The following is a 25,535-nucleotide window of genomic DNA, read 5'->3' on the forward strand; positions in this document are numbered from 1 at the left end:
GATGTTTTAAATTAGACGAGTAGCGTAGGTTTTTCTCTATATTTAAATTTTCCTTGTGACACCCTCCGCGGCTGTGCTTCGTAGCTTGAGGCCCGCCGCAGGAGACAATTTTGTGAAGTTATTTAATAACTACTAAGGAATTTTTCCAAAAAGATAAATATATACATTAATTTAAATGTTATCTATAAAAATCTAGATATTGAAGATTTTAATGAAAGAATTTCAGATAATAGTTAAACTTAACTGGGATATTGGTAAACATTAAAAATTTAATTTGGCAACCCTGTTACCAATACTATGAGCGTGTGATTTACTAAAAGACACGCCGCCGCCAGCGACACAGTTTCCAAGAAGATCGCGAGATTAACCGGCTCTGACACAATACAATCGCATCACTCTTATTCCTGAAACCGTAGAGTTCAATATCCTATGAAATTCTACGCGTGTCACTTGACCGTCTTAACAAAAAGACTTCGTGTGTTTTCCTAATACAGCCTGAGAACTATGAAGTTTATACCAATTTTGTAATAATAGTCGATTGTTTAGCGCTGTTTGAATTCAATTTCGTTATATTTATCACGTTCTTAAAACGATCTTGGCGGTTCCTATGTAAAATATTCAATATTCCAATTGTGAATAGAATTTGCGAGAGGTTTACTTGTGAGTCAGTAGGAGTGCGGTGGTTTGTGCTTTGTATTCTTTCGGTTTCATGATATAGTTTTGATTTGTTTTTTACTTAATTCTTGAGAATATTTGAATCCTGAAAAATTTGGATCATATAAATTTCTAAACTGCATGCATTTTACTTTCATCTTTTGATAAGATATTTGATTGGTCACTCAATTGTACGTTTATTTTTCGGGGTTAATACATGTCAAACTAGGTAAGCATATACATACATACATACATACACGTCTATATCCCTTGCGGGGTAGGGAGTGACAGGCAGCTAGCCCATCGCCTAAATGAAGAATTCCAAGCTTATAAGCCTATCCCTTAGTAGCCTAATACGACATCCATGGAATAGAGATGGAGTGGTGTATTATTTTTCTATTGGTACCGGAAACCACACGGCACTGTAAGTACATCTTTTCCGTTATGTATGTATATGGCTGTGAGACCATTTTAACATCTGAGAATATAATAACTCCGTAGGTCTTATTAAATACAGTTCCGTCTATTAAAATCATGTATTCAGAGACTTGTCTAGTTTATTACTTCATAACAACGACAACTATTGCTAATGTCGTCATGCCTGTCTGTCTGTCTTGCATTTGATAAAACGATAACTTGAACCGCAACGAAGCGTTAAATATAAGCGCTTATCTGATCTCTTCATTTGGTTGTGGAAAGAGGGAATTCATTATGTTTGTTATATTCTGAAGACTGGTAGCTTTTGGCTTTGTATATTGAAAAGAAATGTAATAAATTAGTAATGTATGTAGAATAATATAAATACCTATAATATATATAACGGATAAATGACACAGATCGAGTTAGCCTCGAAGCAAGTTCGAAACTTCTGTTACGAATACCTCAACAATACTACTTATAATTTATTAAAATACTTATATAGATAAACATTCAAAACCCAGGCCAATTTGAAAAACTTATTTTAACTTGAATAAGATTTCATTCATTGTTTATGTATCTCTAATGATACAAGTTGCACATTATACAATACGTATTACTTACCTGCAGGTAAGTACATATACATGTCTAGTTATTTTATTGCATAACCAAAACGACTGAAAGGAAAATGAGTAAGACATGCGTTTCCTGGAACAACGCAGTTATAACCTGCAATTATTAGTACTGTAAAGCTCTTAACATACATATTTAGTTCCGTGCATTCCGACCGTCGTCTTTACTTTCCGTAGTTTAAGACTTAGAAAAGCTTATACATATGAATCTTTTGAGTTAATACGCACAAACTATAACAAACATTTGGGTTTATTGAAAAAATAGCAATTGAAAATATTTATAATAGGTCTTAAAATGCAGTAGTACTGTAAAATCGGTGAATGGTTAATAATAACATGATACTTACACATAATGTGGTAGACACCAAAACGTTTGATGTACCTAACACTTCATCTATCTGTTATAGCATTGAGGCAAAATTTAAACAATTTTCAACCAAGAATAATTTTATCTGTTAGAAGACAAAATGAGTCAGAATGTAGTTAAAAGGAAACTATAATTTGTACAGTCGCCGTACAGAAACAAAACTTCCTGTTATACAAAACGAAACTAAAGAAGGGCCAAGAGTCTGTGCATGCAACTGTACCTAGGAAATTGTCCTATTCTAAGTTCTCAAGATCTTTACTTGTTGTATAAACTTGCACTTAAGTTAGGCATAAGTATGATCCTACTAATAATTTGCTTGTATGCACGTCCAACGGTCACAAGCGAGGTTAGGTGAGGTCGAAGTACGTGGGTTTAGGATATTTTAGTGTCAGGTATACAAATAACGCAGAAATTTGCGTAAACCAAGCACGCATGCAGAACATAAATCCCCGTGTACATTTATTTATTAGAAGTCTTTTGTATTTATCATTGCCTCCGTAGGAATCCTTATTTTTGTTGTGATAAATTTTACTTAAATTTATATTCAACAACATAATTATGTTGCTATATTATCCTTAAATAAATCGAAGTTTCATATAAGATTGAGATACCTTTTTGGTTGGTAGCCAAGTAATAAAAACTCCTCAATGCAGTGGCGGATTAACACATTTGTCGTCAGTAGGCTGTTCAAATTTTGCCGCCCCTTGTGATCACTGCATTTCGATACCCCACACTGAGTAAATAAGGTGGAGGTCAAATGTCAAGTTTTATAATTAAATAACCAAATAATTTAGTAAGTTATTTCTTATTTCTGTAAGAAAAAAAATTTTTGGGGCTCAATTTGCTGCCCCCTCAAATCCGCCGCCCTAGGCTTCAGCCTACTCAGCGTGCTGGTAAATCCGCCACTGTCGCAATTAGTTACGTTTCTTACAAAACGAGAAGTGAAGTGTTGATGCCTTAAAACATTTGTTTACAGTGGTCTAGTTAATGTCATCAAAGAAGACGAAATTGATGGTCTTTCATCGAAAAAAAGAGAAAACTCACTTGACACACCGTGAACATTCCCAATAACATTGCTTAACAATGCTAGAGTGTATAACAAGCTGCCGACTATGCGCTCATCTCCTGGCTATCCTATAAATTACTGCCTGCTCCCAAACGGTACTAGCACAAGCCCCAATAATGGTGCAAGTTACATGCGACCAATTAATTTGCGTTCACAGTTCAAGGAACTTTATACTTTTTTGATGTGAAATCTCTAAACTGTGTGGCTAAGTAGTTCTGTTTTGAGAGATTCTTACTGCGACTTATATCTTGGATAGTTAATCTATAAATTAATACGGACAAATATATCTTCTGAATATGTAAAATAGAATATTGACTGTCTGAGTGTCCGATATAAAGGCGTAGCCTGAGCCACTGGGTATAGATATTTGAATTTGGCAAGTTCCTTTTGTGATCTAGGAGTGAGATTTCCCAACACTCTCGCGCTTTAAAGGCCATTCATTTTACGCAGATGAAACCGCTTCTCCAGTCAACTATAAACAAACATTGTTTTTTTACTTGAAGTATGGGTTGGACATAGTAACATCTGCCGCAAATTTCTTATGCCTTGTATCTGCAACACGCCCCTTCACCGCCGACCGGTACCTTGCGGATACCGGACCGGTTGACGTGTGTTCCTTATTAATTATACACCACGAATGTGTTTCCTATTAAAACGCCTGTTCTTCCATGTTTTCTTCTTACGACGTACTATGCTTATGCTAACACTTTATTATCACATCGAAAGAGCGTTCGTAGTCTTGATGTGTAAACGTAAGAATTTATGCACTCAAGCGTACGGTCTATGTTTTATGGAGTATCTTTATATCATTTTGCTATTTTAAATTATTGAAAGAATATAAACAGTGCTATTTGAATGTTTGTCACTGCAATATCAACAGTACTACGATCTCTATTGACACCAACAAGGTACTGCAAACTACATATTTGCAAATCAAGCAATCTTTAACACCTCGGTATGACAAAAGTTAAAAAGCTATTTATTTTCATTACGTTATTCTCATTCATTATGCAATCTTTAGCTAAATAATTTGAAACACTGGCATTCATCAAATTTATTGAATCTGTAAAATAAAACAATCTCGTAAATCCAATAGCAGTCGATAAAACGCAATGCTCACAAAACAGACGAGACATTGTTTTATGATATACGGACCTTATGCGTTTTGATAATAGCCATAATGGCGTACTCGTGACACTAAATTTCTTGTTCAATGGCATTATTGAGCATTATTACAGCGTGTCGGGAAATATGCAAGTGTATTGCGAATGCCACATTTAGTCACAGTCATACTTTGTCAGTCGTATCAATATTTTGTAATTTGGCAGCTTGTGATTGCAATTTTAAACAAATTATTGAAAATGTCTTGAGTATTTAATTTAAACGAATAATGTTCACCAGCTGGTTGACCGAGCTGTGCTCGGTGGACTTCAAAAAAACGAAAATAGTAAAAACAAAAATAAATCTATCAAACCTTACCCATTTCCGAGATGTAAATCAATCGCTCTGATAGTTTTTCCTAGAAAAAAAAAGGTGACCACATCGAAAAACAAATTTTTTTTTCAGTAGTCTTTAACAGTTAAACACTAGATCCAATTATTCGCTCGGATGATGCTTGATGCCGTAACATACAAACACGTGAGTTTCTTGAGGCATTGCAAATAGTTTTTGCTTTCGGGCTCTGTCAGATTTGCTTTCGGAGTTGTTGTAAATTGCTTGTTTACATCTTTACGCTTCATGATTTTATTAAAGCCATTGACTACTTATACGTTATATGTTTGTTAGTGGAAGCAAGTGTTACTAATAGGTATATCAGAATTGTGATTTTTCAAATTCAACGATATCACTTCCAAATTTATTATTAGTTCCTATGTCGTATCTGTAAATCTAAAAGTTTATTTAATTTGTGGTAGCAAAATATTGTCCTTGTACAAACTAGCGCCAAATGCGGGAAAAAATGTAAACCACTTGTAATAAATGTCAGTCGGTTACGACTTTTGTTAATTTCTATGTAGTAGCCGTTACTTTTCATTAATTTCTATGTGTATCTTATTTTCATGTTGGAACGAAAATAAGTACATTACGTATGACTCAATGTTTCCGTTTACACATATGCAAATAAATCACCTATGACTTTAAAGACCGTAAAAGTGATAAGCATTAAATAACGACTCATAGATTTTGAAATATTCTTTAGCCTTTCACGCATAAATTTCAAAAAGTAACACATGATTTCATATCAGCTAACGCACGCCATTCATCTTGTTTGTACCTTTCATTCTGCATGCAGTTGAAATAAATCAACCCTTGTCTATGGGTAGTAAACTTTTTGTTATGCAAGATGTATCAAAATGCAGTAAATATACAATTTATTGTGATGCGCTAATCTGTTTGACACACAACCGCCCGCTGTCTCTGAAGTTTGAATAACTCAAGACAATGCACTACACAAACGACATTTGAATCTCAAATTTCAATCAAATTTGAAACTTAATTGTAAATAGTTAGAGTAGATTTTGGGTTGCGGTTGAGTTGAAGATGGGTCTTGGATATGCGCGTACGTTGGGCCCGTTAGCCGTTCACCTGCGCCCGCGCTTCTCTAGTTATGCTAATGGCAAATGCGGCTTGCTCTTATAGATCCCCGAGCACTGAGGATCACAAAGATGGTTGCTGAAAGTAGTTAAGATAGATACGCCTGTGGTTAATTTTCTTTGGCTGCATTGCTCATTTCAAGATCTTGATTCCGTAAGTAAAGGGTCAAAATATAAGAAAAATATAGTTCCAAAAAGTATTGTTCAGAATCATTGAAATATTTTTTAGAGCTTAAAGGAAAGGATAGTAAAGGAATAGGATTAAAATTTATTTTTCTTAATAAACTTTTCCAGTGAAAAAGGAACTACATAACACATTATTTATTGTATCGTTTTCGTAGCCAATGGGTCTAATTACAAATTTAACTACAAAACGTGGTCTCATTAGTTCAAAATCTTTTATAGCATCGTGATTACCTTCTAGTCATGGTCCTATCTCTGGTATGGAAATTTTCAACTTGCTATTTCTCGGAACGGGACTGTGGGTGGACGCGAAACTTAACGGAAATCGATTTGCGGTACGTGTTCGAATCGAATTCTCGACTTCAGGGTTAAATACGCTCGTATCGAATGAGATGTTTCGCTCATAGCTCCGACGATAGATGTGTTTACTCGGTTATTACAAGTGCTCAATATTTGCATCGGACAATGTAAGCAAGTTGAGTATAAGTACCGCTTTTCAGTTGACTCAGTAGATTCCAAAGAGGACATTAGGGCTTTTTAAAGGCTTAATTTATTGTATCACACCAATCGCAGTTTTTGGTTTGTCGATGGTACTACAATTTTAAAAAGCTATTTTATCCAATGCCATAAGGTTGGACCAATTTCCGTTTTGCGTTCGGTCTACTATTTTCTGTTACAAAATAATAATTTCATCCAGATGTTATCGTAGTTGACTTTCCTCACCTTATTTCATTGTTGGTAATAAGAAGACATCCAGAAGCATAATTAGTTTTTTTTGTGAACCGATAACAACTTTACATCTTTTTTTAATGTTTATGTATGTAACTAGTTTACCGCAAATTAAAAGTGCTACTTACTTACAGATTTTTGTTCAAATATTTGCAACTTAGATTATGATGACGCGAATCACAAATAGTTCTACTTTGAATCTAAAGAAAGCAATATTTGGCACAAAGAACTTTATTGTGCCACTTTAGTGTTGCTACCACGTCTTAATACATCGATTCGACGCCGATTGTGTCGCAGACATATCGAGAACATCGCGTTTGAAATCGATCACGAATACAATCGTTCGTGACGTAAGTTTTTACACTCGGTTTTTGTACGAACACTAACTTTGATTTATTGTGCTACAAATGTTACTGTTATGTTATTGTTGTATGGTGAATGATATATGTGTGCATGTTATCAGTTGAGTAACTAGATTTAACGACTAAAAGCATAGCAAAATATAAGCGCAGGACAAACGGCTTAGCGTGCCTTTAGTATGCAGATAATCTTTGATAACTATACAGTAATTCGAGCATGCAATCGCCATTTCAACTTGAAACTATTTCATGTGTTAGTGTTTAAATTATATCTATAGATGAAGAGTTAGTAAGATCATAGACATACAAAGTATATTTAATGACTCTTTATTAGGAGCCTTACAATTCGGATTATTCTCAGTGAATCACTTTTGAGAAACCATTACCTATACATGTTTTAATGGCCATATTTTAAAAGAAATCAATGCTATTAGCCATCGAAATAACTTTCACAATATCTTTACCGATGACTATTTCAGTGTAGTAAGAGATAAGCGTCTAAAGGTGTGCTATTAAATCCCACCTTTGGTGTCTCGAGGCGTCCCACATACATTTCTAGACGTCGTTTTAAATCGAGAAGTTACTGCCTCAAGCTACTAATAAAACTGACCAGTATTATAATTCGCTTCGAATTCGATTTCCCGTTGTTCACTTTCATTAATTCGATTAGCGGTGTCATCTCTAAACTTTTGATCAATGAACTACTTGGGCGTTCCTGGTTCGTGCATGTATTCAACGGAGATGACGCTTTTTACGTTCCGATTATTCGAATTGATTATTTAATCGATTTAAATGTGAGTTGGCGACGTGACTGATCATGACCTTTCAACAATTAAATTTCGGTACCGTTGTAAACGTTGTTGTTAGGTATTGCGTCTTCAGGCTAACCATTACAGTTTGAAACGTTTAACTTTTTTGCTTTAAGTTTTGAGATGCCAAGGAGATGCCTTTTTTGTTTTCGATATACGGAACATTCAGATTCTTATATCGATATTTTAGGAAAAACTGTCAAATCAACTCCTCTTCTTCCTCCCAGTGCTAGTGATGGTTACTTTTTTAACTCTTCTGTAGAGGTGCCCAGGTTGCTCCTGTGTGTATTTTATCAACAAGTCCACAAATTTTAAAAGTAATTAAGGATAAATTTAGTTTTAATCAAAATGCATGAACCATATTATATTTGTAACAGTTCTAACTAAAAGCTATTTCCGACGTCTCCTTAATCACTTCGTGCGACAATTCTTCAACAAGCTGGTTTCTAGACACCTGCTTTCATGCAGTACCGATAATTTTCAATAGCGTGATAGTTTTTGTTCGTCTACGTGATTCCAGGCCCTAGCCACCGATTAGCAATAGGTAACATGTTTTTATTAATGTAGGATCAGTGCAGTTTGGTCACAGTGTACTTTGGTCACTGCGTAAGATTTGTTCCTCGGTTTTCAGATAATTACTAGCACCATAGGCATGTCTTAAACTTTTCAGCTTAGATAAAATAATATTTATTTTAACTTTCTTCAAACAATATCTTTTTTCTTTGGGGCACAAAATCCTTTTAACAGGGTTAAAGAATCAATTTAAATTTTGTGTTTGTTTCAATGTTTAATTAGATACTATATTTCAAATATGGAACAATTTTTTTTTACTATTATATACTTAGGTACCTACCTAGTTGTGATCTAACTGTATTGTGGCCAATCTGCACTAAGCTTGCATTAACTATCTATAGTATCTATGCCGTAGGCCCGTACGGAGGCAAGTTTTTACAACGATCTAGCTTGCCTTAGATTTTCTTAGGAATGCTTGATAACAGGTTCCATGGTATTTATGATGTTGATTTACCTAGCCCAAATAAATTGCTGGTTGATCGTTTCGTAACGATCTATCAAAGTGTAGGATATAAATACGTAATTTTATAGATTGCCGACTTTATAACTGCAAATGCTACAACGCTCCTGACAAGTAGTGATTGATAATGGGGCTTTCTCTGTATTTGTTTAACTGTCTAATGTTTATTTTTACCATTAGCTTTGTTTTCTCCGTAAAGACGAGAAATATAAGGAAAGTTTGTACAAGTCCAGAAGGCTTTGTGTTTTTACAAGCTTTATATTAATTTCACCTATACCCGAGTTTGTTTTCAACTATATTTTGACTAAAATCTACTGTCGAAGACCTAAAGTCTTTTTAATGTTAAGATTGAATGTATGGATTCATAAGACTTGAATGTTATCAAAGCTGTACTGTTTCTATATTATAATGATTAGATACATTATCTGTTAGATAATTTAATACGTCTTGTTAAGTAATCTAACAATAGAACTTATCTTGTCAGATGTCTTACTTATCAAGTTACTCGTGTACACAAATTAATAAGTGAACTCAACTTTAAGAAACCAATGGGTCTAGTATTATTCAGACTTAATTCACGAGAGGATGACCGAAATGTTTATATGTTTATTTTGACGTTAACCGACGAGCTTGCATGAAGAGTGATGAATGTGGATGAAGCGAAGAATGTATTTAAGGACTGTGGCAAGTTGAGTGAAGTTGGTTATATTAGTGCATTTGAATCAAAAGAAGTAAGCAAGGATCTTGACAAATGAAAATCTATGCATTTGTAAGTAGATCATACGAATTTCTCAAGATAAAACAAGTCAATTTTTTTACTATTCTATATTCTTTATCCCTTAGAACAACTTCGATATAACCAACGACTATAGAAGTGGAAGATCAGGGAATTATCACAATCAATATAAGGCGCATAATAGTCACCATTACAACTACGAACCACCAATTAGCTAACATTTTATGACTTGTACCACAAGCCATTACAGTGATACTGTTATCCGCCGGTTGGGTGGGCTGTATTCACGTCTCGCAGTCACGATGATTGAAGACTGCTGGACTAAGAGGGTTTCCGTCAAAAGACTTGTTACAGTCTTAATTGCGGGCCCATTGGACAATCACGACGTGGTTTTGAACATTCCAGATTCCTCTTTATGGATTATAATAACCTTAATATGTAATTTTGTGTGTAAGAGTCTTTATCTAATGCCCATCTAAGGGTTTTATTTCGTCTGAAGTAATACATTTTGGCTTATTGAATTTACAATTTTGACTCTTACAAGACGAACAATAAAAATAAGTACGAATTAAGTACAGTTTGGTTGACTGGAAGAAATCCCTTTGGGGATAAGTCCGCCATTGTACATATTCTTCTCCCAATAACTGTTTTGTAATTTGATTTATTTATTTTTATGTGCAATAAAGAGTTTACAAACAATTAAACGTGCGATATTGTTTCAAATATAAATTTTTATGTTGTAGTCAGATGTAAAAATTTGCTCTGGACTCTTTTCACGAACGTAAGCAAGGCATATTATTATGTCTCATATTTATTTTTCTTTTTGAAAACATAAAACATGCTTTTCTAGTAAATAAAGTCTATTATTTTTGCGTGTCATGCCGTCTGTACGCTTCTAAAATGGTTATATAATAGAGACTTATCCAAATCCAGACGAATATGTTAATAAGAACATAGTAATAACATCCCTAATTAATGTTCCAGTTTATGTTTCAATCATAAAATACGTAGGTAGTAAATTATTAACCGTAGGTTGTATTTCAATTAAGGCCACATAAAATTAATTGTTACAAGTAGTCGGGAAGTTTAGCAAGGCTTGAACATTACTAAGGTTACAATTAGAAGTTTAATAAAAGTGCGGTAGAAGTCAATGCGGGGTGATAATTTAATGCGCAGCAACTAACTCAAAACAATGAAGACTTATGATCATTGTAAATATAGCCCATAACATTTACTGAAGAGGCATACAGTGGAAGTTTATCTTTACAGTTACTTGTACTATTCCGGCAACCATACTGTCGATTCATGTTATATAGCTCTGTTCTAAAGCTGCAGGTATGCTGTAAACTGAATTTAGTATAGTAATCACGGCCTAAGTAATTCTAATACCTCATGTCAGAGCATTTATGGATCACCTAAAATGCAGCATATTTATTAAAATGTTTAAAGAGCCTTTAAGCTACACACATAACTTTAATGCTAATTACATTCATTTCATCTCATATCGACTGTTGGGTAAAATTTTCATCGATTTTCAAATTGTGACAAAAATGATGTAGTGTTTGAGTAACTATTCAAATAGTTAAGTTAACTATATACATATATCATATTCATAAAGAAATTAAATTAGTAGAATCTGACGGTAGAAATCAATACAAAAGAACTCATTGAACCTGCGCCAGCGTCACTTCTGGTACTTTTATTATTCTTCCTTTACGCCTTAACTTAAGCATTCCTTTTACGCACAAATCTACATACCTCCCAAGCAAACATATTCGGAAAGCAAAGAATTTCTGAACTCGTGCGTGAAGTCAGTCACGTCACGTCAGAGGTTCAATAGTTAGCAACATTGAGATATCTTCGTACGAGAATGACACAGCATGTCGTGATAACCTGTTAAATTGAAGCCATTGGACGCCATCGCAATCATACACACAAAAAAGTACTTTTAAATACATTTTCCGGAGGGGCAGGCAGAGTCTACGTCTTTCCGCTTGTCATGATTCTTGCAAACTTCTTTCGTTTCACCTACTTTCCAAGCTCGTCGATTTTGGCGAATGTTGACCTGACTTTTGCCAGAATATCCTTTAAATTGTTCACAAGTCATCAATACAAGAGCATTGGTTCCATGGTTCAGCATCAGCTTTCATCAGTCTTCATTAATTGTAGCCCGCGCATTTTATATTCGCGCATGTGTGACTGCCCCTAACGTAGGTACCTTAACACCCGGATATGAAGGCGCTACTATGAGTAAGAGTACAATGTGAACATCACTTTGCACACATTTTATAGTTTCAAACCCAGCAGTTTATAGCCCGGCCCTTGAAGACCGGTCCTGTCGGCCCCGTTCCGTTCCACGAGCGCGTGAGCGGGAACAAAACATTGTGACGGATTTGTTGCGAATAAATTTATTATTTATAACTGAAACGGAACGCAGCACAGTTATTGTAATCGTTTATTAAGTTATCGTGACGCTGTGTTTACGTTGCACATTAAAATTGACTTGAGCGATTTGCATAGTAAGTTGATTCATTGATACCATTGCAATGACACTAGGGTTTCAAATGTCTAATGTATTTCCTACAAGCTTTTACCAGCGGCTTTTCGCTATACTCATATTACTAACCATACTAATATTATAAATTTAAAAAAGTACCTATATGTGGTGTTTGTTAGTTCGTCTTCCACGTTAATACCACTGAACCGATCACCGTGAAATTTTGCATAGGTAGGTACATATAGTATGGGGTAAGGAAAAGGACCAGGGGTACGTTTCGCGCGTGAAAGCTAAACTATACTAAGTAATACAAAATGTCATCATAATCGTAAAAAACAGACATCGTCATTTAGAATATGGATACCGACCGATAATGATAATTAGAATAAGAGAATAACTATGAAGTCTACACATTCACACTTAGTTCAGCGCCCATACCATTTAAATAAAAATACCCAATTTATCGTATTGATAGCCAATGATCTATACCAAATTACGATATTGTTGAAAATCATACCAGAAACTTTGTATTTTACAAATTGTTATGGCAACAATGAAAAGGTATTTTTGTGTGTAAATGTTTGTATTGTGTAGAGTTCATTCGCCTCGTTTGAATCAAATTGTCCTTCTAATATACCGAATATGCAAATGTATCATCTAAGGCTGAGCATACACTAAATTACCTGCTGCTTGTATAAGGCAGATGAATCTTTTTATCGTTTGGTATGTAAATTTCTCTGGAAAGTGTGTCTACGTCGACGAAAGTCTTTCTACTTATTTTTCTTACTTACAATTATATTTGTGTGTTCAAATAGGTTAAGAAACGTCATCAGTACACGACTTAAACATAAGAACCTAATTCTTCCTAAGAAAAGTCCCCGCGATTTCCGTTCCCGCGGCAATTTCAGGACATCTTTTGTCATCATCTAAACTAACTACAAGTAACTTAATGCTAAATTTCAAGCAGTTTGGGCTGGGTGTTGCCTGTCGTCAGTAACGATATATAAACATATGGTTTAATTCATATAAAATTAATTCGCTGACCGATGTAACAATAGCTACAAAATGATCTTTTAGTATGTGGTCAGCCTATATATTAGTGCTATTTCCTACAATAGTGTCGTTTTAACCGTAACAATGCCCTTAATCTGCTCAAATTCTATTTAGGTAAATGTATTGTGATTTACCGTTCGTGCCCTTTATGAGATAAGCCTGCTTTTGTTCTGGCCCCGTTCATAAGATAGTACTTGCAATTGATTTAACTTGAGATTAAATGAGTATTTCTAAGACAAAGATGCAGGGACTTGATAAAGTTATGGGGAATCTATAATGGATATTACGGTAATTGACACGCGGAATATTTTCTCTCAGGAACATTCCAAGATATAAGTATAGGTCGCGCGGTGGTTTAAGAACGCTCGGCAAAAGTAGAAGGGGCATGCGCAGTGATCAAATTTTAGGTCTATTAGGTGCGACGAGGAGAGAGGGGGGGCGGGTGTGCGCCGACGGCGACACGTATTGGTGGATTAGTCACTCTTTACTTCCCGCGTTGAGTTCGCGCGTCCCGTGTCTCTTGGGTACTGTTGCGTACAGATTGTTTTATCGTATTAATAGTATGGGAACAAATGCCAAAAAATAAAATTTACACATACACACTTTTGCATTTATAATATAAGTAGGGATACACACTTTCGCATTTATAATATAAGTAGGGATTATAAGTATTTATAAGGCACAAAATCCATACTAATATTATAAGATATGGATATAATTAAATAACTGAGTTAAAACATAGGCTACTTTTTTTTTGGAAAATCACGCGGGCGAAATTGCGGGACAACAGCTAGTATTAAATAAATAAAAAAAACATTTCCCTTAGCATTTTTGAGCGCGAATGTACACATGCGCCGATTGCCCCCACTATTTTTGCCGAGCGTTCTTTAACCACCGCGCGACCTATAATTAAAATCTCTCGTTATCGCGTATTCTGAATACGGGGAAAATGGGGAGTAATCGGGGGACAGCATTCTTCATTCTGGTCTTCACGTTTCAGTCTTATTGTTTTTCCTACTACTTCTACAGTATAATTAGCATGGTTAATCTTCTTATCAAGTGTTCAAATTCTAAGACAAATTAATATCTTCTGTATCTATATAGTATCTTTAAAATATCGAACCGATTCATAGACGCAATACGCAAAACACATAAATATTCATTGCAGAGTTGCCATCAAGTAGAAAATGAAATAACGTTTGTTTTTCAAAAAAATATGAGAGACGTAACATGCATTTAAATTTCTATCCAGGTTATGTTGAAAACATAGTTAGTCAATACAATTGTGGCTATTTTGAGGAAATTGTTCACTTCTCAAACTATGTCACATAAGGGCCGACCAGACAAAAGATTTGAGAAAAACTGAACACCACCGTTACGAAACGAGTTGAAAAGAGGTGTTGCCAACTTAGCGCATACGGCGCTAAATCTAGCCTTTATTCGACCATGTTCGTGTCTGAAGTTCGTTTTTAATCTTAATGTAATCAATGTAAAATGAATTTAATCTTAATGTAGTCAAGAGAAATCTTAGTTTTTAGTTTTTTTACTTAAAGGAGGCGACTAAAAATTATTTCCTAAAACGACCAGACATCTTTGCTTGCTCTTCAATGTAAGTAAAGTACTCTTTAGCGTTTGTTTTGCTAATGGCGCCATTTTATGTTCAATTTTGCGCTTTTTCATCGAAGATTGTTGGCAACAACGGTTCAAAGATGAGGCGCGTTGAGTCTGCGTCTGCGCTTGTACTGTGCCAATGACCCACTATGGCTTTTTGTGCGTGTAACGGACCGACATACTTGATGTTTTATTGATATAAAACCTAATGAGTTCGAACTATCGTCGCCTTATTGACCAGTGATTTGCTTTCTTATACAAAACATTGTTCGGGCTGAACGACGATATAGATAATCTTAGTTTAACCGGAACAATGTGAATTTATCATCAGTGTAAATACCTTCATACATTTATTCAACCTTTTTTAAGGTTCCGTAACATAATGACTAAAACAGAAAGAACCTTTACAGTTGCGTCATTACGGTCTGTATGTCACAGCCATTTTATTTGGTAACTATGCACGTTTTATTATATTTCAGTATTGTTTAAAAAAATAGCGTATTTCTCTTAACTAATAATTATTTAGTGGCTGATAGGTATACAGCCAAAACTTACTTGTTCAAAGACGCTGAATTGTATTTGAGTACTTAAGAAGCAGATCTTGGGAACAAGAAATTTATGCGAACGAAGATACGGCCATAATACATTAAAAAATAAATAATAGTCGTGTTCATTAAAAAATCTAAATTTGCACAAATCGTGTGAACAAGTAATTTGCAAAATGAAACCGAGCCGTGTCGAATTATGCAAGTATTCTTAAATTCCTGGATACATTTCTCACTTTGTCGTAATAAAATTATGCGGTTTTACTTGCTGTTAGGAAATCTGACCACAACAGGCAATTGTATCAGAAACATCCTGTGTGCTCCACTTTTGCCTACCACAATGACATTTTATTCTGTTGTAATAACGTCTATATTTGATTAATCAGATTTAACCAGCCTGATCCTATTTCAAAGTGGAATAGGGATTGAAAAGTGAGTTTTGTGAGAACGAAACGCTCTGAAAACCGTGTTTTTGTCTTGATGCAGAATGGTAGAATAAAGATTGCTAGGGCATTGTATGAAAATTAATCCCCAGAGGCTAGCGTTGATCATCTTAACTCTCTTCTACATTCATAGTTTTTTCCAGTATTCTACGTTCATAGTTTTTATTTTACCCATTAATTTGTACAGTTAGAGAACTCTATGGTCCGGTAATAGAGGCGAATATGCAGTGAATTTGGGTAGGTTGATATGCTGTTGAATACTATAAGTAATCATCGACCATAGGTATCCATGTTATTGTTCTAACATTCATGGATTCCTCTGCCGCGTCTCACGTTCCTTAGTCTCATGATTACGACGGCATTTTAAACTGTGGCTTCTGAAAGGGTAATTAATGAAAATATATGTAATATCATGAATTTCTTTGACTTACCTTAAGCTTCCTCGTGCTTTGAGATGTTTTATTGGACGTTTGATTGAAGTAATGTTCTCTCTCATACATTCTGTCGAGAATTCCATGGTGGTCCCGATAAGATGTTACGTAAAGTCGTGTTAAAGCTATTTAAGTTTAGTCGGGTTTCGTAAGGCTAAATTGTAATATGTACATATTACGGTAAACTAACTGTTGAGCTGTTTATGTGTTAAATGACAATTGTGTTGGATTACCATTAAGGTTTGAAAAACGAATTAAGTTTTCAAAGCAAACATTAATAATACGGAGCAATGGACTCTTCAATGGATTCTTTACTTTTTACTATTATACAAAAAAAAAAAGAATACATACAAACTGTAAAATATGAACGGCTGCTAAAATTTAATATTCCTTATTAATATATTTTTTAGTCTCCATAAAGAGTCATAATTTCATTCATGTTTTACAAAAATTGCTCCTGTACCAAATGTTACGAGTACGTTTTTCCTTTACCTACAGTTGCACAAAGTCTACTAAATCAAAATGTTCTCTGTATCCAAACATTAAAAAAATTATTAATGGTTTTAACAGTACTAATCCTTAAAAAAAATAAAGCTATTCCGAGCAGTTGTCTCATTCGGTTCGCTAGAAATCAGTAAACAGAACGAAAGATATTAAACGTCGATCATTACAGAAATCATTAGAAGGGAACCAAGCATAAGCATTAAAATATTGTATGCTATTAAGGTTTACTTTTCCGTAATCAATCTCTACTGATGACTGACCTCTGTGCAGTATCATATGTCTTCTAGAAACTCTACACGGCATGATCAAGTTCACATGAGGTCATAACATGAGATTTTTTTGCTATTTGGGTACATACATTTAAAACACACATAACACGCCTTTATTCCTAATGAAGTCGACACAGCCAATAGGACCAGAACTCAAAGCAACACAAAGATACATACATACATACATATAATCACGTCTATATCCCTTGCGGGGTAGACAAAGCCAACAGTCTTGAAAAGACTGATAGGCCACGTTCAGCTGTTTGGCTTTATGATGGAATTGAGATTCAAATAGTGACAGGTTGCTGGCCCATCGCCTAAAAGAAGAATCCCATGTTTATAAGCCTATCCCTTAGTCACCTTTTACGACATCCTTGGGAACGAGATGAAGTGGTCCTATTCTTTTTTTTTATTGGTGCCGGGAACCACACGGCAAAAAGATGAATATCAAATTCAATATCTTTTAAATATAAGCAGGTAAGCAATTAAAAATGGCTCACGAAATCCAGGTTCACGGTACAAAGGCACACCACCGTCTCCTCTCTAGAGAGGTTGGGATGTAGCCGGGATTACCGTCGGGAAAGAGAAATCATTCTTAAATTTCTTCGACATAAACTTACCTCCATACCTAAAGTGCCAATATAAATAGTTGCTTAACTACTACTTAAACATACGCTATAACAAAATGTTGCTCTTGTAGAAAACATTCAACATTATTTTTGCAACTAGTCAGTCAATCAATTGTGTTAGATTAGCCAGCAGCTATTTCCACATTTATCACTTGTATATTTCTGTTTGAATTGACTCTGTAAGTATTAGTTTTAGCACCTAGTTAAATTGGCATATTGACCAACTGAAAATGAATGGGTGATTGAAATATGCATTAAGAAATCTGTTATTTCAATGTTCGTGTTTGACTGCCTTAAAAGTTTCCTGGACTTTGTTTATGTCTTTTTGTACATTTCGTATTGTTTCAAATTTATATGAACTAATAATTAATATTGATTTGAATAGTCTTTAAATTCAGAATGTATTTTCTAAAATAAGTCTTACCCAATCCATCGTTTTCTCTCAAGTATTAAACAAATACAACTTCTGCATCACCCCAAATGGGAAAGTCATGAATGAGGAACAGATTCTGTAAGCATAATTTATATGAGGAAATAACAAAAGCACGAAGCCACATCACTGACGTAAATTAAAGTTACTAGCAGATTATACTTGTCTTTAGACAAGACTGTCTTTAGTAAAAAGTAACTTGGCAATGATGCTTGTGTTACAATGGTGGTGATGCAATGATACTCATTTGTGTTTTTCTTATTTTTTTATCACGGTAAGTGACCATTACGTTGATGATAAAAATTACTCAGGCTTAGGATATCCATAACTAAAGGAGATTTGCTAAGACCAAAGTTATAAAGGGCACGATTGTTATTAAAGAAGAAAATGCTTAGAATCAACTATTGTTGGGTGTTAAAAGTCTTCCAATCTCCCATCATTCAGTAAGTAAAGCTTATTTTACCATCAAAATCATTCCTAACTATAAACATGTCCCCCTTCCATACTTTTAAATGGTAATTTAATAATGTAATATAAATACCCTGACATATCGATTTTCCTTTATGTTGTTGTAGGCAGAGTTAACACTGTTAGCAAGTTTTAAACGCCATTTTAGCAAGTACTCGTTACGTTTACAACACAGCAAATTGCCTTATTTCATCCATAATTTTGTGTGTGGAGAAATAATGTCTACAATCTTCTGTGTATTACCTGTGATTTATTATCTAAGAGTTTCCAAAAGAGGCTACGTATTAGTGATTGCTGTATGCAATTGTTTACATCTCGTGTTGCTCTTGTAATGGCGATCACGAAATGAACCTCGATCTCAGGTAACATATCGTTTAACAAATATTTCACAAATCAAAGCGTTTGTTCATCTATATTTTCTGTAAGATAAATTGTATGTGTATGTGTGTGTGAAATGATTTTAGTTACAATTTTCATATGTTTCATTTGTACATCGAGACTGTTAACTCTACCAATCTTGTAAAAGATATACTTTTACAAGATTGGTAGAGTTAACAGTCTCGATGATTACTTTCAGCCGATGGCTTTAATGTCGAAATTGGTGTTCAGTTAATCATAGGTTGATATGATGATCATAAGATAATATTCAGTATCAGCCTTAATTGATGCGTTTTTCATCTACAATTGTTAATATAAGATTACCTAATGACACTTATTTTCTTCAATATTAAGCGGCAATAACACAGTGTTTACCCGTACAAGGCATTATTCGCATTATATTTTCAAATAGCAGGATTCTTGGCGTGGACGTGATCGGAAAGATTAAGAACAAACGCATTCACTTCGCGTCGTAGATTTACTATATTCGGTATGCTATAAAGCTGACAAAAGTGTTTTATGATGCTAAATGGTACGCTGGTGCCTGTATTATATTTGGATATTGACCCTGCGAATGACACCGTAAAATAACAGGCTTATCATAGGTTGTTACGCACAACGGTAGCTCAATGTCAAGAATATATGAATATACGAGTAATGTCAATGTTCTCACTTGATAGGAAAAGTTGTTCTCAATAATAGTGAGAAAAGGTATATCCTCTTGCTATAATTTTATTATATTTAATTTTCTTCCAGTGGTATCATAGAAAGAGTGAAGATAGTTTGGCGAAATAGTAAAAACATTATAACTAATATAAACGCTTTAGCACTACTTCAAAATTAGATAAAGAGATAGTATTGGGATCACGTGATAATGACCTCCCATCATGTAGGACTAAAAGTATAAATAAAAAAGGCTTTGCGAAAACGACATTCGCTAAACAGGACACGTTTGCTGATGCCATTGTAACTGTTTAAAGAATACAATAAATACATTTATTCTCAATAGGATTGTGAAGATGAGAGAGTCTTTCGTTGTTATATGGCTTCCAATTGTACTTTAAGCAATAGACTTAAAGCAGCATCATTTATGACATGCAACGGATATGGCGCAGTAAATCAGTTTCTGCAAACATTTTTATCACTCCTCAGGTGGGGTCATAGAAATCATGGCAATAAATTTTATTTCAGCAGTTATAACTATAAAACTCTGGACTTTCTTACCTCGGACGGATATCCAAAAGGGACAATTTTAAGGGAAGAGTTAATTATTTCTTCCTCAAAAAGCAAACAGCGAAATGATTCATCATATCTTATTTATGTGTATAATTTTTATGTACGTTTATATATCTCCTCATAGATATGACGTAGAGGCCCTTTGAAGAAGTTGATGTTATGATGTATATTATTAATATGTATAATAAAACATCAGTGTATTTTTTTTTTGTCTCCTATTGATTTCGGATTGTTTATCTATTTGCTATTTATAAAGGTTGACTGGTAGAGAATTGTATAAGCATTTAGTCCACCGATTGTACTATTTAGGCTCAATAAAATTTTAAATAATTATATCTAGTAAGCCACTTGTGCGCGACTTAAAAACTTTCCTGAGATCAAGACAGATATTTAAAAATACTCTAAACTATGCATCAGTTTTTAAGTATTTAATATTAATTATGTTTGCATATAATTTCAATTTATAGCACTTAATAGCTAATATTGCCGAAAAAGGCTACCTTGATCAATGCAATAAAACCAAATCGAAAAATCGATCAAAATTAACATATTCATTTATTGTTTCAGATAATGGAGCTAAGATTATGAGAACAGAAAACGTCTTTTAGGTAAGTTTTGAATGTAAATTTTCTTGTGCAAACGAACATGTTTGTGCCATGCACATAATAGACCAATTCTGGTATTTAATCGACAATCTATATGGATGAATGCCCTGTTGAGCTTTGGGTGTGGCTCAAAGAGGGAATTAGTTGGCTACCCACGCACGTTAAGTAAGACATTAAATTATTTTGACACGAAATCTTATTGATGATAGAGTATCTAAATGTTAGGTGTTTTGGTGATAGTCGTAATAAGAGTATTTTTTAGTGCATCGGGGTCCTCTATATCTATTTTTCTTTTGTCATCAATGCCTGATTTAACTAGAAAAAAAAAGAAATACACGTCTTAGGCGAATCAAAGGAAAAAAAAAATTCTGTTGGTAAATTCAATTTTTTTTTAGGTAAGATATTTTAAGGCAGGCTGGAAAATAATTCCATGTCTTTTCGTATCAAAATCGGACTTAGAATATTCACTTTAACAAACCTGTGTCATGTTCATATTATAATCCTAGCTATATGTCAATTTATTGAATGGATTAACGATGGGATGACTGAGTTTTGGACGTGTATTTGGAATGCTCGATTGCATCTTGATTCACGATCATTCGACAGGTTTTAACCAAAGCCACATTTAAACGTTAGGCAACATCTAAGACTGAATTTACATTTGAATCAATACATAGTGTGCGGCGTATGTTCTGTCATTAATAGAATATTTTGAGTTCTCTTAATCTACATTGACACTCCGTTAGTACTTAGTTACGAAATTATTCTTAACGCATCTCCATTAAGCGCACACGTCTTGCCATAAACATCAAAACATATTTTGTTTAGGTTCAAGATACTAAAAAGGTCTCTGGTTTGGAAATTATTCTGACACAAAAGCTTGCTCGGATTTCTTTAGATGTTTTGTCTTCTACGGTAGCTTCATATTACACTAATTCTTCCGCTTGTGCAAAAATGTGGACAATATTTATACGAGCAGGGTTCTTTTGTTTTGTTAGTGGTCTTGGTTTAATTCCACGTATACCAAGTTGTAATTTTTGGTCCACCTTCTAGTAAGCAATGCCCCATTTACCACCGCAGCGTGAATAAAACATTATTCTAAAGTAGAAACTTATGCACAGAACAGGTTGTTTATAATTTTGTACTGTCATATTCTCTGGTTATCATTTACTAGTATAGCTTTGTTTCCATTTATAATTGGATTAAGATCATTTATCGTTTCATTCGATGACAGTATCTAATACGTGTATAAATTTTGCGGCAAAATGTTATTTGAATTAGATTGAGAAATAAATAAACTGTGTTAATTGTAGGGCATTGTGTATGTTTATCAGTTGCTGATTCACTTTTTATAATACGTAAAATTCTTGTAAATCTAGGTTCCATTTGAGAAAATATTATCTTATTTTTCTTACTCTTCGAAGAAGTCTTCAGTTTGTAAGGCTTGATGTTATCAAGTCCAAAATACTGTTCGCAAACTACTATGTAATATCAATACCTGTAGGGCTTGAAAACAGTAGTAAGTATACTACCAAAAGTGTTGCATGACTCTAGATAAACTTCAAATTATGTACCCGTTACATCGTCGAAGGTCTATAGTTTTAGTAAATTGACCGACCACTTAGTGCACACATTCGCCAGATCAACAAGATAAGGGAGAGTACTGATAGGTGATATTTACTGAGAGTAAAATCTAGTAGACTTCAAAAAATTTTACCTGCTCCTCTCCAAAAAGGCGACAATGCGAACGGGACTTTGCTAGGAGCGTTATGACTAAATTTTATTTATTTTAAAGAACCTATAAAAGCTATCTTCTGTGGTTAAATCTCGATATTCTCGACTCTGATTTTGTTGTACTCTTCTGTTACTAAGTGACTGACTGACAACGCACAGCCCAAACTACTAGGTCTAGAAATTTAAAATTTGGTATGTCGGGTATGTGTGGCCTTATGTGGCTTCGGGGTGCAATAAGACAACGCCAATCTCCTGTTTGGTTTTCTTTTCACCAAAAGGTTGACTGGAAGAGATTGCATTAGCGATAAGTCCACCTTTGTACCATCTCTGTCTATTTTGTGTTGTTTTGTATGTTTTACTCTTATGATGTAATGAGTGCCGTGTGGTTCCCGGCACCAATACAAAAAAGAATTGGGACCACTCCATCTCTTTCCCATGGATGTCGTAAAAGCCGACTAAGGGGTAGGCTTATAAACTTGGGATTCTTCTTTTAGGCGATGGGCTAGCAACCTGTTACTATTTGAATCTCAATCCTATCTTAAAGTCAAATAGCTGAACGTGGCCTATCAGTCTTTACAAGACTGTAGGCTCTGTCTACCCCGCAAGGGATATAGACGTGATTATATGTATGTATGTAATGAAGAGTTTTATCTATCAATCTTAGAGAGGATTTTCGAAAATAACCCAGTTTTGGGAGTTAACGGGTTTAATGTTTATTAACGCTTTCTAGGACTTCATATATGAGTTATTCAAATTATTCGTACTGCAATTCGATGTTTCAAACCTAAAAGCAATATGCTCTAAGAACGTTCCTTCGTGCTCTCCCAGCATCTGCTATTGGCGTTTACCCGTAGCATTGTTTGCTCTCGTTATCTTTACAATCGGCTATCAGAACATTTCGCGCTTGTTACAAATTCTGCCTCTAGGGTAACTCGCTAACCGTTGTGTGTTGTATAAATTGGTTACCGTAACCAGTACGCCCGTAGAATAACTAATTTGAGCTGGCGTTAGTATTGTACGAGACTCGAGTTATAACTGTAAATGTCGTGATATGTAAATGTTTTGATTGGGACGCGTGTGTTTGATAATTCATAGGAGTCTCTTTTTTTTGTAATTTTTGCTTAACCTTAGAGGTTTATTTTTATGTTTTGACAGGCAAGTCGTTTTTCCTATTTTGGTTGTAATAATCAATCATCCAGTTTTCGTTGATGCCCTAGGTTTTTTTCGATTCCTGTTCATCTAATGGTCACTATTATAAACAAATATATAATTTTTATAGTCTAGTTATCTAGTTAGTAGTCTTTAATAAGGTATTGTAATTCTAAATAGCTCTTTATTTTGATCAAAAGAATTGCTGAAATGTTTAACACGCAACCTTTACATTACTTATAAATTTTTGCATGGTCGATGTAGGTCAAAAATATTGAAACAACCTCATGTTTAATTTAATGATAACAGGTTTCTTGCATAAGGTGTAATAAGTATTAAACTGCACTTTTTTTTGCAAGCTTTAATGTAATCAACATGTGAAATACCGGCAAAGCTTGCGAGTGTTTTATGAATTTTGAAGAAATATTAAGAAACTGAGGAATATGACAATATATTTGCACGAAATACGAAAGATTTCATAAAAAAAAGAGATTAAAAAAAATTCTTCAACCAAAATCCTCTCCTTGGATTCTGGTCATATGCGTACAGACAGTATAATGGTGAAAGATCTTGAGACAATAGAAGGGTTTCTGGAAACCCTTCCCTTCCGTCACTTATAACCAGGATCAAAGCTATAAAAGAATTATGATGTACTTAGTGGTCCAAAAAGTGTTTCACAAAATTATTTCTCTGTTCTATTCTACAAAGTTTTACGAATTATCGTGAATCACAGTTAATTGGCATTATACTTTCTTCAATAGGATAAACAACTGCCTATTTGGTTGTATTCTTGGTGGGAATACAGGAAATCGTATTGAGTTAAAAAACTTATCAAAACGACAAACACCAAATGCAATGAAGATGATAAAATTATCGCTGTGATGAAGACAAAAACTTGTGTAATCATGAAATCGCAATTAAATTGTATAGAACCAGGATTTATCTTGTGTCAACTGTCAATATGTGTAAATTTACAAGGTATGAATGGAGCAAAAACTACTGTAAGTTGCTGACAGATGTTTCCGCCTTGGTTCCTATATGGTTGGGACAGTATATAGCTGGGATTGGGATGGAATATTAGCTGTAGACAGTGTCTTGTGATCTGGGGACGGATTGGTGTTCTTCTTGTTGTAGCTTTTATTGTGTAAGTTTACCAGTAGATTGCTTCACTAGACTCTGTGTAACAGTTTTATTGTGATTAGTTAAATGCTAATAAAATTATCTCGTGTCACCATACGGACGGAATTACATACTCTGTAATTCACTGAAAATTAAAACCGAATTGTGAATAATATAAATCACTATACCTTCACTTTAAATAGATGTAATCGTAGAACATTAAAAAATAAAATAATTTCATCACAAACTGCCCGCAATTGACCTTATATCAATAAATGTAATTTTGACCTCACATCCATTCATCTTCTGATTTAAATTATAATTACAACTTATGACTTGTAAAGATTTAATTTTTGTTAACAGCATTGACATCTATAGGTAGAGAGAGAGTTGATTAAGGTCAAACATGTTCACTCAACATATATTTTTTATAGAATTAATTATTACGTTTGCCGGTACAACCAGTACTAGTCGAGCATAATAAATAGCTAATGAAGAGTACATTAAAATATAATAATGATATGAAAAATATACTCTCAAGATGTCAAAGATCGAGTTCGCGTTGCGAAAAGCTAATAAAAACTTGTAGTTATTCTGCGTGTGACTGTTTAAACTACTTACTGTTAAATAGAAAAAATCTTTTAATTTAATTGCAAAAAGAATATAATGGTATTTAGTTTATCATCTGAATGCCGTGTGGTTTCCGGTAATTTATAATAGAACCAATTCATATCTTTCCCATGGATGTCGTCTCTTGCAGTCGATGGGCTAGTAACCTATCACTATCCGAGTCACAATTCCATCATAAGCTGCTGAACAGTAACAGCTGAACGTGGCCTTTCAGTCTTTCCAAGACTG

The 25,535-nt window shown here is 34.3% G+C and overlaps 1 protein-coding gene across 1 annotated transcript in view; it reads left to right on the forward strand.

The window, feature by feature from the left end:
* LOC106136403 (cadherin-99C) overlaps nucleotides 1-25,535 on the forward strand; it is a 142,249-nt gene that overhangs the window by 35,403 nt on the left and 81,311 nt on the right. Inside the window, exon 2 of the mRNA XM_013336946.2 lies at nucleotides 20,638-20,678. The gene's annotated coding sequence lies outside the window, so the exon portion shown is untranslated. The remainder of the gene's footprint in view (nucleotides 1-20,637; nucleotides 20,679-25,535) is intronic.

The sequence above is a fragment of the Amyelois transitella genome, chromosome 10 (assembly GCF_032362555.1).
Source record: "Amyelois transitella isolate CPQ chromosome 10, ilAmyTran1.1, whole genome shotgun sequence".
Lineage (NCBI taxonomy): Eukaryota > Metazoa > Arthropoda > Insecta > Lepidoptera > Pyralidae > Amyelois > Amyelois transitella.